Source organism: Rhinoderma darwinii, chromosome 1, assembly GCF_050947455.1.
Source record: "Rhinoderma darwinii isolate aRhiDar2 chromosome 1, aRhiDar2.hap1, whole genome shotgun sequence".
In the NCBI taxonomy this organism is placed as follows: Eukaryota; Metazoa; Chordata; class Amphibia; order Anura; family Rhinodermatidae; genus Rhinoderma; species Rhinoderma darwinii.
In genome coordinates this window covers 234,674,718-234,688,378 of record NC_134687.1, presented here as the reverse complement: position 1 = coordinate 234,688,378, position 13,661 = coordinate 234,674,718, and the positions used below count along the sequence as shown (strand labels likewise).

The following is a 13,661-nucleotide window of genomic DNA, read 5'->3' as shown; positions in this document are numbered from 1 at the left end:
GAAAGAGCCCTGCAAACCTGACATGGTGCCTAAAATATTTTCTAATAAAAAGGAGGCCCAAAATCCACTATGTGTTCCTTTGCTGCTGAGGCCGGTGCTTCAGTCCATTACCACACTAGGGCCACATGTGGGATATTTCTAAAACTGCAAAATCTGGGCAATAAATATTGAGTTGCATTTCTCTGGTAAAAACTTGTTACAGAAAAAAAAAAATTAAATATGAATTTCTGCAAAAACAAAATGAAATTTTAAAATTTCACCTCTACGTTGATTTAATTCCTGTGAAACGTTTAAAGGGTTAAGAAACTTTCTAAATGCTGTTTTGAATACTTTGAGGGGTGAAGATTTTAAAATGTGGTGACTTCTTGGCGGTTTCTAATATCTAAGGCCCTAAAAGCCACTTCACAACTGAACTGGTCCCTGTAAAAATAGCCTTTTGAAATTTTCTTGGAAATGTGAGAAATTGCTTCTAAAGTTCTAAGCCTTGTGACGTCATAGAAAAATAAAAGGACGTTCAAAAAACGATGGCAATCTAAAGTAGACATATGGGTGATGTTAATTAGCAACAATTGTGTGGTATAACTGTCTTACAAGCAGATACATTTACAAAAATGCTAATTTTTGCAATTTTTCACTAAATTGGAGTTTTTCCACTGATAAAAATTGAATTTATCGACCACATTTTTTCCACTATAATAAAGTCCAATGTCTCACGAGAAAACATTCTCAGAATCGCTTTGATAGGTGAAAGTATTCCAGAGTTATTACCACATAAAGTGAAATATGTCAGATTTGAAAAATGGGTCTGGTCCTGAAAGCCAAAGTGAGCTTGGTCCTGAAGGGGTTAATGTATACCAAAATACTATTTAAGCGTTAACAATTAAAAACCACAACTGTACTGTCCAAGTGTGGTGTGAACGGAACCATTCAGAAAGGCTGTGTGAGGAGTTTAGTTACTAGCCCAATGGTAGTGTAAGCCCTACCTGCAGAAGAAGCCTGGTCAGTTACACTAGAAGAAACTACAGACAAATCCAAAGTGACTGCAAAGTAAATTTTATAAATTGGCATAACAGTACAAGAACAATGTGGAGTCGATACCCAAGCACTAGTTCTAAAGCAGAGCGATCAGCCAAACTGTAGAAGCCTCACAAAGACAAGTCCTACCTCAGACCAAGATTAATTGCATACATTTGGGGCAACAGATTACTTATTGCCGCCTCTCAGGATCTTCAGGCGTTTCTGGATGTTCAACCAGCTGAGGGGCAAAAGGGCCTACCAGCCACGTCAAGGGAGTATTTGCCACCACATAGCTTAAAAGCTCATTCACGTGGTCATGGACTTTTGTGGCTCTTTCTCTGCTTTGTGTCAGAATTCCTGCAGAAATATCTCCAAGTGAGTGAGCAGAGGAGAAGGAAGCATGAAGGTCCTGAGCAGTTTGCCGGAGTTGTTGCATTCGGTCCTGTATGTTGGCTGGAAGACCCTGTGCCCCGGAGACCAGACTAAAGCAAGTAGTTTGTATTTGCTTGGTCAGCATACGGGTCATGGATAACACTCGAGAATCCAAAGGCTGCAAAATAATAAAAAAAGTCACCATTGTGTCTTGTAAGCAAACTCAGCATAAATCAGCAGTACATGCGAAGACTACGTAATGTATCTACGTAATTATCTCTCCACTTACTAGGCTCCTCTCATCACTCACAATATACTGCTTTTACCATCTCCTCAAGACAAGATGGACCATCAGCTCATTGGAGGATCATGTTGCCCATAGAGGGAGAAGATGGAGCAGGGTGAGAGCCAGAGGAACATATGTGGCTGCAGCTTCTGGCAAGTACTACCCAACCCATCGCTGGATTCACAGCCACACACGTCCTCCATGTTGCTGCAGTTTGAGGGTGTGCTACAAACAGGATGCTCTGTAACCTGCCCAATTTTTGGCAGACGTGATCGCTAGGCTCCATTCACTAGCTCAGCAAAAACATGATAACTAGCATGTGTTTTACCCATTGAACTTGATGGGGTGGGGGGGGGGGGGGGTAAAAACCTGCAACAAACTGCAGCAGAAACTGCCATTTTACCACAGAGCAGGTAACGGAAAAAAAACATATACATAGTCATCACCTGTTCAGGTTCAGTCTCCCCATCTTCAGATGTGGTTCCCGATTGCTTGAGACTCCATTCCAGCCACAGCTGGTGCAGTTTCTCTTGGCCACCATGAACGCTCTGCTTGACAGTTTCCATCTTTGCAACAAAAAAAATAAATAAAATATAAATCGCTAAGAAATTACAGTAGAACATTTAGATTTTTCTTCTAACAATACAGAATCCTACCAGGTCAATAGTTTGGTGAAGCTGTGCTAGAGTTGCCACAGTGGTGATCTGGGCACTCCTCACCTTGCCCAGAGAATGCTGGTATGCTCGATGACGCAGACGAGAAGACAAAGAACCCAAACGAACATAGTAACTCTGCTGTTCCCTTTGTTGTTGAAGTGGAGTTACGGTACTTCAAACCCCTCTACAGTGGAGGCAAGTTGAGCTGTGGATAAATCATTCAATAGTCAGGACCTCGTGTAAAATAGGAGACTTTCCCATAGCAACAACTGTACAATGTGACGAGAGGGAGAGCGGCAATCTAATTCATTAGCATGGGCTACTGATACTTTCCATAGCCTTAGTCTTGATTGTGGTGGTTTATATCGCATTGTTAGAAGTACAGCTGCCTGGAGCAGACATGTTTGTAATGCTTGGTTTTCTGGGTTGAGGTGACATGTTAGTTACAGAATAGAGGTCAGCGTACAATGTTAGTGAGCATTATGCAGCTTCTTATGTAGAACTTACTCCACATTTGAAAACTGCAACAAACATTACAGGATGGGGAGAAAAAAATATATATAATTCTCAAACTAGTCCCCCATTTCCCTGCTAACAAAGATACTGCATACAAACATTACACTGCAAGCAAATAACAGAAATGGGACAAGTACGTTACACGGGAAAACCTCCAGTTACTCACACAGCTCTTCATCTGTCATAGGAAGGTAGTGATCGGCCCACTCCTCAGACTTCCCCAAGACTGTATCCAGGCTGCTGGTTACAAACTGCCCTACATGCGTGTCCATCACTGATGAGACTACAGACCGAGTCATGTCCATGCTTCCCTGTACTGCACCAGCTGCCATGCCCATTATACCAGACACTGCACTTGTGACAGTATCACGGGCACCAGTCACCGTACCAACTACAGTATCACGAGCTCCAGTCACCAGCTCCTTTGTGTCAGACACAACCTGAACAAAGACAAAGTCTCATTTAGCATATCCAGACCACTGTTGCTGAAGTTTTGATGTCGAGCGCATTGCAAGTTTAGCACTTTCTTATTGCGGCTCTGAAACCGAGATATCGTGGTTAAACTAAATAAAATGTTACTAAGATTAACCCCACACACACACACACACACACACACACACTAAAGGCTATGTTTACACTTTGTTGCATTTCACATTTTTTTGGTTTTGATTAATAAACTAGTTTAGGAGAGTTTCTGGGAAAAAAAAAAAAAAAAGCCACAGTAAGACAAAACAAGTGTGAAGCCAGCCTAACTGACTAGTCTCCAAATAGGTCTGCTAATAGCAGAGCGGTCATAGATAAATGCTTTTGTAATTACAGGAGGAGCACAAGAAGCAGTCACTGGATTGCTCACAGCATTTAAGGGGTTAAACAGGCAGAGCGATCATTGTTCCTGACAGTTAGTCTCAGGTATCAGCTGTAATGCACAGCTGACACCTGCTGTATACAGAACAGGCCCCACAGGTGAGCTCACTCCATACATCACCCCCGCACCACAACGTGCTATTACGTCGTAGTGCAGAAACACGTTAAGAACCATGCAGGAAAACAGGCCACTATAAGGCCAATTCACACATGGCAGTTTTGCCAAATCCAGGAGTTATTTCTAAGTCTATTGTGGTTGGGAAAAAGATAAGTAAAAACGACAATTTGGATAGTTTTTACAATGCAGTTGTAAAACCGCTGCTGCACATAAGGCACCAAATAGTGGTTAAAGAAAATACAGTTCTGACCGCAGTGTCAATGGACCCTAAAGGGGGGGGGGGGGGGGGGGGAGGAGAAAGAGTATAAAGAAAGATGTTAACTACGTTTTTAAAACCCGCACTGAATATGGTTCACGACTTGTGACAAAGGGTCATTGATGCCCCTGTGGCCAGTTCAAATTTTCAATTTCAGATATGCGCATCTTTAATTATAATATCTTTGCAGCTGTTTGGAATATCAACTATTTTTACTCTGACGACTTGAGGCTTTTAATTCTAGATTAGTTTAATTAAACACACAATTAGTCTTCTCCCAGTCAGCCTGGATCGCTGTGACGGGAGAGTAAAGAGGGCTAGAAGGCTATATTCACACGACGTGGTAGAAAGGAAAACTGCCATTTAGGCTGGGTTCCCTCGTAGCGTAAACTCTGCTGCTACTGTAAAAGCTCCAGAAATCCTGCAAAGTGGCTGAGATTTAGTATCACATGCCACGGCTGTGGAAACAGAAAAAAAAACAAGACCTTCACTTGCGGAATTTAAATTCCGGAGCATGTGAATTTATGCTGATTTTACGTTGCAGGTTCTCCATTGAATTCAATGAGGATGAAAGACCTGTGACAGAAAGCCAAGCATTGCAACTTCTGCAGTGTAATCGCAGCATTTACACTGGAAAACAACACCATGCCAGAAGAATAAAACTTAGCCAGAACACCCACTTTCCGGCAGTCCGGCCTCCTGGGATGACGTTGCATCCCAATTGAATGCAGATCACAGGCTGAAGCGTCACATGGCCTGTAACGTCATCCAGGGAGGCTGGAGCGGACGTCAGATGAGAGACGGGGTAAGCATGAAAGGCTCTTCTGTAGCAGAATGTCCATCCAAAAAAAAAAAGCTTTGTCCTAACCACCTGAAAACCCCAGAGCTGTGTAGATAATGCCTACATAGATAGCACCGGTGTCCCCTGTTAGTGCCCATATAATGCCACAGTGAGCAAGTGCAAGAGTCCGTTTTCTGCAGTTACTTTGTAACAGAAAACCTATAACCCTGAGGGCATAAGAGAATTGAGCAGTTCGCACTTACCTTCTCAGTTGGCTGGTGAAGTATAGGCAGTGTTGATTCCAGTTTGTCTAAACCTTTGCAGGCAAGTTCATTAGCAGTTGCAACTAAGAAGAAAGGCAGAGGTTTTGACTATTTTTTGACTTTTATTAATGGGGTTCTTGGAGTGGAGGTGATGTCCGATTGGACAATCCCATATCCTTACGGGGAGAAGAGAAGAAAAAAAAAAAAAAGTAGGAAGCAGACCAGGGTGTCCTGCTGCCGGGATGCCACTAATGGGGAAATTAAGAATTACATGGTTTCCATTGAAATTCATCAGCTGTCAGTGTAAAGCAGAGGCATGCCAGGTCCACCAAAGATCCTCTTGAGGGTGCTGTCCACACCAAATAAGACACGGCTGTAAGACTGGGTAATACCAAGAGACAGCTTTTGCTTAATGTGGATCGAAGCAATTGATCTCTAGTTAGTGGATACGGTCACCAGCTATAGGGGCAGACTATTGGTTCAGACTCTTTCAGGGGGTCAGAGGAGAGACCCAGAGTCAGGAGTAGTTACACCAGAATTTGCAGGACAACCAGCAAGGTGAAAGTGTTACTCTACAGCAGCACAACGGTAGGACAATTTCAATAGAGGCCATTAGCGTTGCTTAATTTTCCATCTAGGTAGCACTTTTTTTTTTTTTTTAAAGTGCAAAGGGTGTTAATAGCCCATAAGACCAGGCACACGCTTAACAGGAGGGGAAAAATAAAAAGGTTTAGTTAAATATACTCACTTTGCGGCTCCAGTCGGCTTAGAAGAGGCTTTGATCCAGTTACTGCAGCATCAGTTAAGGTCTTTGCTCCTTTCTCAGCAACATCACAAACGTTGCGGATGTACGGGTGACTATCCTTAGTAGAATTGTAGGCCGCACTCACCACACTGCATGCAGAGCTGACAAGAGGTAGATGTGTAACACGTCCCACCACATTCTGCTGTAGACAAGTAGATCGTGAACACTTCTGACTAAAGGGGAAACAACCATTCCCTAGAACGCATCTCACTTATTTTATTAGAGGGAATGGCCACTGCAGACGACCCCACTTGTTAGAAGGGTCCTTGACAATAAGCGGATCACAGAATGTCCACGTGTGGGCACCCCCAGAAATACAGTAATCTCTGGGCAAACTTTAAAGTGTTACATTTCCCTGCAGTGCCAGAGGGAAAATAAAAAGGTGTTTTCCAGCCCCTGAAAATTGATGGCCTATCCTCAAGATAGGCCATCAATAGCTGATGGGTCAGGGTCCGACTATCGGGACCCCCGCCAATCAGATATTTTGAAGAGGCCGCAGCACTCATACGAGCACTGCTTCCCCTTCATTTCCCTTACTTGCTCACACGATGAATCACCGACACCGCAGCCGTTCACAGTATTGCATTCCCCCATTGAACAGGCCGCAATACCTGGGTATCACCGCTTCGTCCGCGTCAATTCAGTGAGTAACTAGAAAAGGGGAAACTGCACTCGTACGAGCGCTGCAGTCTCTTCAAAACGGCTAATCCATGGAAGCCCCAACAGTTAGACCCCAACCTATCAGCTATTGATGGCCTATCCTGAGGATAGGCTATCAATTTTTAGGGTCTGGAAAGCCCCTTTAAGCATTATACAGCATCTATCAGTGGGTTCTCTAATGCAGAACCCAGAGCAAGAGACGCCTAGACCACTCTGGCCAAGAGATGAGGATTCTGAACAGAGGACACAGATCACCCAAATATCTGGAAAGGGACCTGAACTGGACAGTCCTTAACTATACCCAGAGAGTTATATTAAAACAGGGGTCCTAATAGTTGCAGGAGGGGCATCTCACCAACACTTGTTTCCAATGGCTCTTCATGCTCTGGGGGGGCAGTTCATGCCAAGAGATAGTGGAATGTGGAGTCTTGCGGTGACACTTGAGGACCCCTCTCCTAATATCAGTAATTTTATTCCCCCCTGAAGATTTTCTTTGAACTCCTGGAGGTGGATGAATAAGTTATAAACTGGGTGGTCTCATTCCCCTTGCCAATAGGGTGTGTGTAAAATCACTGCCCCACCGACAAGGTGAACAGCAGCTGCCACATTAGTCACATTTCCAGAAGGAATAAGAAGGCAGAGCACGATTCAGAGTAACCGGTTCTCCATCAATGACCTAATGTACACACCACAGTCTTACATAGCCCTAAGACGCAAAGGGCACGCGGTTATCGGCACAGAACAGATCGCTAGTAGCGGCCAGCGGAGATAATAGAACGTCAAAGTCCAGTCACCACATGTCACCTGTTGCTCGGGAGTCTCATCCACCTGGGCAGAGGGTTCCGTTCCGTTTGTTGACATGATGCCAGGAGATTTGCAGCTGGTATTCAACCTGAGGACACAGAGCAAGAACACGCAGAAAGTGAACGCAAGACATCAAAGCAAAGGCGCCGCTACACAGAAAACCGAACACAACGCTATATCCACCGCCATGACAGAGACACGGGAAAAACCTTCTCCATCCAGTGGCAACAAACGGAGCGGCCGCACAGGTGACCCCGTGCCCCTCAGCCCGCCCTTCACTCACCGAACAAGTGGTCCGCCTCAGTGCGCTTCACCTCCCTGCACTTGGCCGCTATTTAAAGAGGCGGTGACGTCGCGCCAGCCCCATGAGGGCGGGGTTATCAGGGGGACGGACTGGGCAAACTACCACGTGCCCGGCTATGGAAAGTTTCAGTCATGAATATTTGGGAAGATTTATAAAATGTAGTTCAAGGAAAAACGCCAATCAGGTCGCACCTTATACATTGCACCTCTGAGAACTGGGATTGGATTGGTTACTATTAGCAACTACTCCACTTTAGCACCAGTTTTTATGTTACAGTTCGTCTATGACCTCCAGTCATGTTCTCCACATGAGCCCTATTTACACCAACAGATTCCACCGCACGATAATCGCTTACTGTGAATAGGTGTAGCGACTGAACGACTAGCGATAGAACGCTCCTTGAGCGTACAAATAATCGTTTATACGAACAGAAAAATAATTGTTGGTCGTTCTGACATTGTGGTTTATAAACATGAATCGTTTATTGATAGCAGATGTGTGACAGTGTTAAATAGGCGACCAAACGATACATATTAATATATATTGAGATGATAAACTGTGTAAATACGTGTCCGTAATCGCTATATGATCGCTTACAGCAATCGTATCAAAGGTCGCTAATGCGAATATCTGCACGTGTAAATGAACCTTAAGGCTTTGTTTACACAGCATTTTGTTGGCGCTAATTTTGTTGGAATCAGCGCCAAAAACCGTCCCAAATCTCCCTTCATTGATTATAATGGAAGGTAGAGGCGTTTTTTTCAGAGCAGTTTTTGTCCGCTTGCAAAGAAAAAAGCGTCATGCCCTATTTTGGAGGAGTTTCCGCTTCTAAACCTGCATTGAAATCAATGGGAGGCAGGAAAAAAACACGCCATACGTTTGGAGCGTTACATTTGCTAAATTAAAAAAACACGTCAAATAATTTTTTTTCTCCCTAACTAAAAAACGCAGTGTGAACATACCCTTATGCTCCCTTCTGATTTCACGGTAGAAGCAGCAAAAAAAAACAAAAAAAAACGGAAAATGACTGATCGGTCTAAATATACCCTAAGGGTACGTCCGCACGTGGAAATGTGTTACATGTGGACTGCTCTGAATTCACAGCAGATTTCACCCTTTAACATTGAAGGAGTGAAATCCGCTGTGAAAATCCGAGACATTTCCGCAACATAAGGGCTGATTCAGACGGCCGTGGCGTTTTTGCACTTCAATGGGTGCGTAATGCGCAAAATACGCGGAGATATTGACCGTGTCGCGCTTTTTGCGCAGCAGACAAACGCTGCGCAAAAAGCACGGACTGTCTGTACTGCCCCATAGACTTGTATTGGTCTGTGCGTGGCGCGTGAAAACCACGCGGCCCGCACGGACGCAATTCACGTTCGTGTGAATCCAGCCTAATAAGCATGCTGCGGATTTGCAAAGCACGCTCATTTTTATCATGCATATTATTTCCACTACATGTGGATGGGGTTCCAGCGGCCCCCTCTCCATTCATTCTACACCTGGATGCAGCAGCCACCTCACCAGGTCGGAAAGGTGTCGAGTGGACCCCCCTTTCTGAAGACCTGCATCTATCACACATTTATCAAACATCCAATGGATATGCCATAAATGTTTCACCTGGGACTATCCCTTTTAACCCCTTAACTCCAAGTAAACTATGCATGTATAGTACCAAGTCGCCATTAACTATGTTATGGTTCTGTATATATGTCCATGTTGTTAGGGCCTGTTCACATCAGTGTTTGCCTTCCGTTTGGGCTTTCTGTTCATCTGTTCCGTCAGAGGAAAAGATGAACAGATGAAAGGAAAGTATCGTTTTATTTCAATTCTATTTTTTGGGTTTCAGTTTGCTTCTGTTCCGCTAGGTTTCCGTTTTTTTTCACTGAAACAATAGTGTAGTGTGCTGCGTAGGCCCTTATACAACCTACATAGGCCCCTTTCAACACATATTAGTCATACAATTAGATTTTGTTTTATTCCTTTTTCTTTGGCAAGAAAAATATGTATACTATCCTGTGCAGCAAAAACAAATGGGATTGTGGGGCATGCAGTTGAATACGTCTGCCCTTGATGTCTGTAAAAAACATATAATGTGGTGTACATGTGTATTGTTTGACAGGCAAACATAGAAAGCCATGAATTCCATAAATTATACTTCTGGATATTTTTTTTCTTCTAATTATGATGCATTTCCAATCAGAAAACATTGGGGGACATTTTTTATTACTGGCATACTGTCACGGCTGTAGGGTATGTGGACCCACTCGGCAGCTCCGCCGTAGCGGAGAAGTAGCTGGCCAAACAACAGTCAATAACAGTCTCTCGGATATGAGTACCTGGGTAAATGATCAGGCAGATACTCGAAGTAGCATACACGTGGTAGAGCAGGCACAGATGATGCTTGGCGTAGCAGATGACACTGGACGTGGCAGATGACACCAGACATGGCAGATGACTCCAGACGTAGCAGATGGCAACAGACGTGGCAGATGACAACAGACGTGGCAGATTGCAACAGATGTGACAGATGGCAACAGACGTGGCAGATGGCAACATATGTGTCAGATGAGGCACAAGCCACTCCAACAATAGGCTTAGGCTCAGCAACAAACACAGCAACAGGATACGGGAACACTGGCAGCAGGATACAACTAAAGGACCATTTGCATAGACGAACACAGGAATACAAACAACGCTCAGGCAAGTTGAGGAAGGGTGGAACCCTTTTTAAAGTCCAAGGTGTTGCTGGGTTGATTGGGAAACATTTTAGACAGGTTCACGCTGCCCCTTTAAGGCCAGGAGTGAGCCCGCACGAGCATCCTACGGGACACAGGAGAACGCTTCCGCAGTGTGTGTCGGCGTCTCTGAGGAGGGAGACGCCTATATGAAGATACAGTCCTGCGGTCATGGCTGCCGGCAAGTGGGACGTGCCAGTAGTCAGCGACCGCAGGCATAACAGTTCCCCCGTTACGCCCCCTCTTCACAGGTGCAGAGCGTAAGAGTAACTTTTGGATGAGAACTGGGACATTAATGTTCTCCTCCGGTTCCTAGGACCTCTCCTCAGGAACAAACCCTTTCCAGTCCAACAGAATGTCTTTCCTGCTACCGTCTTGTAGTCCAGAATCTCATTCACGTCAAAGATGTCAGAAGAACCTCTGGGAGCAACTGCAGAATGAGGAGATTTACTGTAGGGGTTCAGAACCACAGGTTTCAGGAGGGACACATGAAATGAGTTGGATATTCTGAGGGTAGCAGGCAGCCGAAGCTTATAGGACACAGGGTTTATTTGTTGCAGGACTTCGAAAGGTCTTAGGAACCTGGGCACAAATTTGTAAGAGGAAATTTTTAAGCGGATGTTTTTAGAAGATAACCAGACTTTGGATCCATGGGGAAACTGAGGAGGTTCTTTTCTTCACCTATCATCATTCCTCTTCATGCGGTCGACCGCCTGTAGGATAGATGACCTGGTCAGAGGCCAGATGTGAAGAAAGTCCCCAAACATTGAGTTAACTGCGGGTACCTGTGATGTAGCAGGAACTGGAAGAGGGACCGGACCTGTGGATGTTGGCTGTAAACAATGAGGAATGGAGTAGAGGCAGTAGATTCACTTGTGTGATTCTTGTAGGAGAACACGGCCCAAGGAAAAAGTTACACCCAGTTGTCATGCTGAACAGAAATGAAGTGACAAAGGTAATTCTCCAATATTTGGTTAATTCTCTCGACTTGGCCGTTAGACTAAGGATGAGAGGCAGAGGAACTGTTCAATTTAACATCAATGAGTTTACAGAGGGCTCTCCAGAATTTTGAAGTGAATTGAACCCCCCGATCGGACACGATATGGAGAGGCAAGACAAGCAGAGTAAAGATATTTTGTATGAAGAGGTTACCCAGACGAGGAGCAGAGGGAAGACTGGTTAGTGGGATGAAATGTGCCATCTTAGAAAAACTCCACCACTCAGTCAGTAGTGCATCCAATTGAAGGAGGAAGGTCCGTTGCAACATCTATGGCCATGGACCGTCGTTCAGACTTACCCTCTGACGGCCCCAGCCATGGACATATGTGTTCTCGGCGGCATCTACCTCCAGGGTGACGCCAGCACTCACTTCCGGGTTCTAAGACTGTTTCCCGCAGGGCGCGCCCACGCGTGCAAGGCCTTAAAGGGCCAGTACGCATCTAGTTTTTAATAATCAGTAATTAGCCTAGAATGCTGCTGGACTATAAAAAGGGCTCTGCCCACTTGATCCTTGCCTGAGCGTTGTTGTATACCTAAAGTGTAATGACGGGGGTGGGGAGACAGACAAGTGAGCCCTAATCTACCCACCACTCAGTCCCTGCCTACTTGCAACGACCCGCCTTAGGCGAAGGGGGAAAACTGGGCGACGGTCCCTATGCTCAATAAGTGCACGACAGACAAACACTCAAGGGTACACAGAGCTAGGGGGAGAAAGGGGCAGTTGCCCAAGGCAACACCGTGAGCAACAAGAGAAGTGAACAAGCCGAGTAAAACCAGGAGAGTACGAGGTGCCAAACGCAGAGCAGAAGAGTAGAAAACAAGCCGAGTCAAACCAGGAGTGTACGAGGTACCAAACGCAGAGCAGGAGAGTAGTCAGCAAGCCGGGGTCAATATGAAGCAAGGACAATGGTACAAGAAGCTGCAGCAGGGCCAGGAAACCAAACGAGAAGAATCACAAGCAAAGGAGGAACAGGAAAGGCAGGTATAAATAGACAGAGGGTGGGAGCTAGCTCCGTCTGGCCAGGCTGTGATAGGTTCTCCCACTCCTAAGCCTGCCACCCTGAGTGGTGGAAGATGGAGTCAGTCTCACAGACATAGAAGCAGGTGCAGACTGATTATCTATGGGCGTTAACTCCGAAGCTGTACCTGGCAGATCCTTTACAGTACCCCCCTTTTATGAGGGGCCACCGGACCCTTTCTAAGTGGACCTGGTTTACTGGGGAAACGAAGGTGAAATCTCCTGACCAATATCCCAGCGTGAAAATCCCGAGCGGGTACCCAAGTCCTCTCCTCAGGCCCGTATCCTCTCCAATGGACCAGGTACTGGAGGGAGCCTTGGACCATCCTGCTGTCCACAATCTTGGCCACCTCGAATTCTGCCCCCCTCAGGGGTGAGAACAGGGACCGGATGTTTCCTCGAGGGAAACAAGGACGGGGAGCGGCGTTTAAGGAGGGAGGCATGGAACACGTCGTGTACTCGAAAAGATGGGGGCAACTCCAGTCGGAAGGAGACAGGATTGAGGACTTCAATGACCTTGTATGGCCCTATAAACCGGGGAGCAAACTTCTTGGACGGGACCTTAAGGCGCAAATTTTTAGACGATAGCCACACCAGATCCCCGACCATAAACAAGGGGTTAGCAGAACGTTTTCTATCTGCCTGAGTTTTTTGTATTCTCTGGGACGCCTCTAGGTTCTTCTGAACCTGAGCCCAGACTGTGCACAGTTCTCGATGAACGACCTCTACCTCGGGATTGTTGGAACTACCAGGTGAAACGGAAGAGAACCGTGGATTAAACCCAAAATTACAGAAAAAGGGGGAGACACCTGACGAGTTACTGACCCAGTTATTAAGGGAAAATTCGGCGAGGGGAATGAATGAGACCCAATCATATTGACAGTCAGAGATAAAACACCTTAAATATTGTTCTAGAGACTGATTAGTCCTCTCAGTTTGGCCATTAGTTTCAGGATGGAAGGCAGAGAAGAAGGACAGATCAATCTCCAACTTTTTACAGAAGGCTCTCCAAAACAATGAAACAAATTGCACCCCTCTATCAGAAACAATATTGACAGGGACCCCATGGAGACGCAGGATGTGTTTGACAAACAAGGTAGCTAACGTCTTAGCATTGGGTAGTTTTTTTAGGGGCACAAAGTGGCACATCTTACTGAAGCGGTCTACTACAACCCACACCACCGACTTGCCTTGAGATGGAGGC

General features: G+C 45.5%; 1 pseudogene; it reads right to left on the bottom strand.

Moving 5' to 3' along the window:
* Positions 1-1,037: 1,037 nt before the first annotated feature.
* On the bottom strand, positions 1,038-7,783 carry LOC142759909 (perilipin-3-like; annotated as a pseudogene).
* Positions 7,784-13,661: the final 5,878 nt, after the last annotated feature.